This window comes from Acanthisitta chloris, unplaced genomic scaffold (genome assembly GCF_000695815.1).
Source record: "Acanthisitta chloris isolate BGI_N310 unplaced genomic scaffold, ASM69581v1 scaffold41051, whole genome shotgun sequence".
Taxonomy (NCBI): Eukaryota; Metazoa; Chordata; class Aves; order Passeriformes; family Acanthisittidae; genus Acanthisitta; species Acanthisitta chloris.
Genome location: NW_008658425.1, coordinates 25,830 through 31,854, shown reverse-complemented (window position 1 = coordinate 31,854; position 6,025 = coordinate 25,830).

The following is a 6,025-nucleotide window of genomic DNA, read 5'->3' as shown; positions in this document are numbered from 1 at the left end:
GGGAAAGTCCACACTTTGTCTTGAAAATATACCTGTAATTCATAAGATGTGTTTAAATCACAGAGTAAAAGGGATGGAAAGCAAACAAACTCCCCTTACTTTGCTGTAATTCCAAAAAGAAGCTTTTTAGAGGAAAACAACATAAAACCAACGTAGCTCAAAGTCATGGAAAATAACTTTTGATTTCAAAACTAACAAATGTTGCAAAATTTCAATCTCTAAGTATCAGGAAATCATTATTTCTGCTAACCCCCCTGTAACAACTCCATCAACCTTTCCAAAATAATATTTGTTGTAGGAAAAGGGCGTTTGAACTTACCAAATTCTTATTCTCTCTACTATAATCTTACCTCTGGTTGCACAACTCTAAGAAGTGAAGTTTGTCCATTTATCCAGTAATCATCTTCCTCTCTTCTGGCCCTGATAACTGCTTCATCTACAACAGCATTTATTGTCAACAAGAGCAGAGTGAAAAGCTTACTCTGGCTTTTTTTGCCCTTTTGTTACTTATTCAGGATGATTAAAGCCGATCTGGAATAATTTCAAATTGATTTTTACATGTGAAATATCAAACACAACAACTTACCGTTTCACCCCCTTTTGTTGAAGTGCTGGTTAATGATGTTGTGCAAGACTTAAACATTTAATCTCTCTCTCTGAGAAAAGATGAAAGGTCAATTCACAGGAACCAGTGAGAGAAGGAAAGCTGCAGTGAGTTTGCAGTCCCATTTGGTATCTCTTGCTCAGTCCCCCAAAGATTTAGCCTAAGTGCTTTGATTCTTGGAAGTGGTGACTGGAGACTTCTCTGGTAAAAGCACAGCACACACACACATTGGTTTGCTCTAAGACAAGGTGAGGCTACAAGGTAGGGGCTAACAGAGGGCTGGATTTTGAGAAAACCTTTCTAAAGTGAAATCCAAGGTCGAAAAATTAAAATAGAACCAACTATCCCTTAAATGTTTACCCTGATAAAAAGCAGAGGTAACTGCATACATTGAGCAAGGAGGGAAGAATCACGTCTAGCATTTCCCCCCACAGCAGCTCAGTATTTTACTAGATTTATTGTCAGCCTCCAGCCTTTCTGCTTTGGATCAGGCAGACTCAGATCAAGAATTAGATCTAGAGAAAAAGGCATCTGTTCAGGGACTATTAGCTGCTCTTTGTTTTATAAAGTGACCAATGTTTCCAAAGGATGCAACATTTTTTCTTTTTCAATAAGGATTTTGCAAGCAGCTTATCTGCATTGAAAAAAACCAAAACACACCACCACTTTTTATAAAGTATTACAAAAGTCATTTTTTTACAGTTACAGTAAAAGACCACAACACAGACATTAAGAGTCTGTCCCTCAAAACCACAGGTCTTTCATTTACTTGGTGGTTTGGGATTTTTTGTTTGTTGTTTTTAAAGTAAAACACTATATTTGGGGTTTCTCGTATGCATTTGCTTTTTTTTCTGCCATCATGGTGAAGCTGCAAACATTTTCATGTTTTTCTCTAATTTGATGCCAACATCAAGCTGGAAACTTTTTTTTTTTTTTAATGAAACCCGAGAGTCTGATGAAATACAAGACCTGAGGTTTTTAGGAAAAACAAAGGATCACAAGATTTGTCACAAAAACATGGAGCTGGCAACAGTAACAGCCTTATGTACAGTAGCTTGCTATTTGTAGGTGTGCTTACAAATCTGCAGACAGATTTCTGCTCTCCAGTAACAAAACTATGAAGAAAAAAGGCTCAGCAACAATTATCACAGATACCTGTCATTTTTTAAGTCAAGAACAAAATCAAAGTGGCACAAAACCCAGATCCTCATCTGGGAGAAATCAAACAGGACTCAACTGAAGTTACATAAGCAACAAATTACACAAAATGAGATTCCAGTCCTAAAAATCTCTATGTCCTAAAGGCTAGGCTGTATTACATACCACCCTTGCATGTACTGAGCTGCAAAAGAGGTGCATATCCCCCAGGGAGGCCAGACAAGGGATCCTGTTTGCCACACTAATGCCAGTGCCAGGGCTGCACTGGTGGGTGTCTCTGATTTTCATACTGTTCGGTGATTCTTTCAACAGCTTAGTAACTTTCTTCACTGAACAGCTCCTTTGTTCCTTCCAAGCTGAGGTTAAAGCTAATATCCAGCTTCACCTCTTTTGGCCTCTGTTTTCCTGTGGCTGCCTGCTCACACAGGACACGCTCACTGTTAGCACAGTGACTGGGGAATGTTTTGATTTTCTACGAGTGAATCACACACAACGTGACAATGACATTGCTCAAGTCCAAACTGCTAATATCAATACTAAATCTGTTTATACACAAAAGCAAAGGAACCTTAAATACTTCACCTTTCAGACATATTTAGAGGATGCAGCTGTTTGTCATTTTTTTTTAGTTAGCTATGAAGAAATACATCGTTTCGTTCCTTCTGAAATATGTTACCTGCTAGCTCCAGAGCAAAAGCAGAGCTCAGCTTGTCAGCCACCAACTCTCATCTACACAGTTAGGTAACTGTAACACTGTGATGTTAATCACAGTTTTAGTATCTTCTCTTTCGCTGGAAAGAAATAATTCTGATAAACTCAAGCACAAGTGACAGCTATCACAAAGTAGGATGGTTACTCTATTTCCCTTTTCTATAGTCCAAACCCTTCCAGCTCAGGATAGCAGAGGTTTCTTCATGTGCTTTGGGATGTTCAATTGAGAGAGAACCACAAGAACAAAAGAATAATTAAGGAATTTCCCTTATAGCTTTCTCTTACTTGAGAAGGAGTCAGCTCTGAAATTGCACAGTGCTGGGACTCCCACCTTCATGCAGCCTGTGGATCTCAGAACAACATCCCTGCAAAATATACTCCCATTCAGTTCTTCAGGCTCTGCTGGTCCCAGCAGCAAGATTCAGCAGAAGCCACGATTCACTGCTAGGTCCCAGCAGAAAGGGTTTAAAAATGTTACTTAGAGCTGCTTTCTATACAATCAGTGAATTGGTACCCAGGGAATGCACAGCTCCCACCATGCTCCCTGAAATGATGAGCCTGCCACAGTCAAGGGATTTCTACTGAATCTGCAGGACAGTGAGTGAGACAGAGAAACAAGCCAGAGAGGTTTGTTTCTTCACACTGTCCTTTGCAGAAGCAAAGCTGCACAGAAGGGATACTCTGAGTGGTAATTGCATTCTGCCTGTCAAGGCAGCCTATCTTCCATACAGCACACTTGCACACTATCTATTATTGAACACTTCTAGAGCACAAAGCAATCTCATTATGCAACGAAAACAGCTCCTATAAAGGCATCTATGCAAGTGTGATGTTATTTTTTTCCACAACATTTTAACATTTCTCTTCCAGCCTTCCCCTTTCACACCAGCTGCAGTCAAATTATTCGCTGGCCTTGATGCTTACAATGTTGGATGTGATAGGAACAGACTAGACATTGTTTTAACACAGGAAGGTTAATTTAAAATAACCTTCCTAAGCTGTTCATACTGCAAGACAGCAACATTACAAGGAGAAGACACGGATTCATAAATAGGATCAGCTTTCAATCCTCAGACCAGTGGTAGCAGCACTTGTCATGAACATTCTGTGCTGTCTCCAGGGGAAGTGCAGCTTCAGCTGCTGCTTACACAGCTCCTTCTGTCAGTCACTCCATGAAGCAACGCCAGGTTTTTCTTCTGAAGAGCCTTTCTCTTGATCTCCTAAAGGTAAATGCTACCATAACAAGAGATGAAAGACATAAAAAGCTCCATAGCATGCAAGCTATGTATTTCAGCATCACTCTTTACAAAGATAAACAGTTTCAGTAAAAAGAAGTAAGATGATAATAAAAATATTCCTCTAAAGAATCACTGGGGTGTTATGGAGTTGGCAAAATAGGAAATGGAGGAGGAAGGATGAGTAGAGGGGAAGAAAGGATAAATTAACAAATAAATAAATAAAACTCCTGTAGGAAAACAGCATCTGTTGAAACAGAAAATTCTCTGCCAAACAGCCCAAACCACACTACTTCATGGTATCTATTTTTTCCTCCTGTTAGTCATGGTTTGCAGGAGTTTTATAACCATGTAATGATACAGCTGTAAAAAAAAACAATGCCTCCAATCTTTTCAGTTTATTAAGAGATTACTATACAAATAAATATTAATTTTTATCTTATCTGCTTTTGAGTAGCTCCAAACTAGCACAAAACAAGTCAAAAAGCTCACACTCACAACAGAGGATATGAGTAAGCCACATCAAGTAGATAAGAGACCAAAATTCAGACATGGTGCTAAATCAAAGTGGTATTCATGTGTAAATGTTTTATCTTGCACGTAAACTATTTGTTTCAACACTAGTAAGATCATCTAGGCCTACACAGACATCTCACGTTAACGCTCTAAGTATTTTCCTTCTCAGGGCTGTACTGAAGCAGCACATCACAGATACTGCAAATTTGTGGAGTAAAACTGCAAACTGGTGAAGAATAGCACAATAAGAAAAGTACACACTTTTTATCATTGTACTGACATATCTATGCCTCATTTAAAATAAGAGAAGCTACTCCAAGGATCAATTTCCAAACATTTTATGAATACCAAAGGACCGTGTGCCAACATTATGACAGGTACTAAAGAGACCTTATCCCTATTTGCTTGACTGTTCTTATCCTATACATGATGCAACAAAGAAAACTATACTCCTTTGCCTAATTTCAACTCTTGGGTTTTCACAGGCAGTCTGGTATGAACAAGAATCAAAATGAATCAGAAGCTATGTGAGAATTCAAACTAAGCATTAAAAAAAAATGGTGCTGACAAAATAATCCAGCTCATTCACATCCTCTCCTCCACATGCTCTTCTATTTCTGCTTCCAAAGGAAACTAGGAAGAAACACAGCAAAGTTTACACAGCATTCTGAACAAAACTGAAGTTAGACAGGAGAAACCCTAATGGGAGAAGCAAAACCTCCAAGTACCTTGCTAAAGAACTTATGCTGATATGATCAGGGCTAGGAGAAAAGTCACCCAAGTTCCTCATTTGAGTTGTGCTGCCAAGTCACATTGTGGGAGGTTTTAAGCAGACCTGCAAGCTTCTAGTCCCATCTGTAAATGGCACTGTCTGGCACTAGGTTTATAAATGAAAACCTGTTTCAGATAGAGATATTTGAGGAAGGCCTCTCTAATCAAGAGTGCTGTTTTGCTCCCAGAATTGCCAAGTACAGTGTATTTACTTCCCGTGTAAAGTACCAGAAGAAAAGTGACGTCCAGTTTCTCATTTATGCTGGAGACACTTACTCCCCTCACCCAGCCTGGGGAAACAAAGACCAAGAAAGGACTTAGCAAAGCTGAGGTTCTTCCATCCTTGTGGCTCTCAGGTAGCTGCACAACCAGGTGACTCCTTGCACACACAAACCACAGTGTTTCTCAGGCATGGCATAATGCCAGGCCTGGCTGTACCAAACCTAGTAGTTTAAGGTTCCCTTTTAATATGGCTGTCTGAAAGATCAACTAAAGATCCCTCAAGGAGGATTACAGAATTTTCCTGCCCACAGCTTTTCAATGACAGGAATCTTGCTGCTTATTTGTCACATACTGTAAAGCCTGACTTGAGCCACCTCTCCCCTCTGATGCTTTAGGAAGGCCTCCTTGGGAAGTTGCAAGGTATTTGAACTGTGCTGCTCACAACCTTCCTATATCATAGGAACCTCCCTTATTATCACAGCTTTCTCCATATATTTATAACCCAACACCACACATGGAAAAGCAGAAGGTTCTACCAAGAACTCTAAGAAACATAAAGGACATGTACAATTGTGATTGCTTAATCAACCCCAAATTGCTAGAGTTTCAACTCCAAACAATGGCCATTTGGAGCCCAAGAATTTTGCCAGGACTCCTGTGCTATTGACTAAGTATTCAATCTAATTAAGCATTCCAAAATCACTTAGTGACAAAGCTACTCTTCCATGCTCTACATTTATCACAAGTACAGTGTACAGCTCCAATGGTGCATGTTTCTCTTTTTGTTAGCACAGCAGCTGATTCTAAG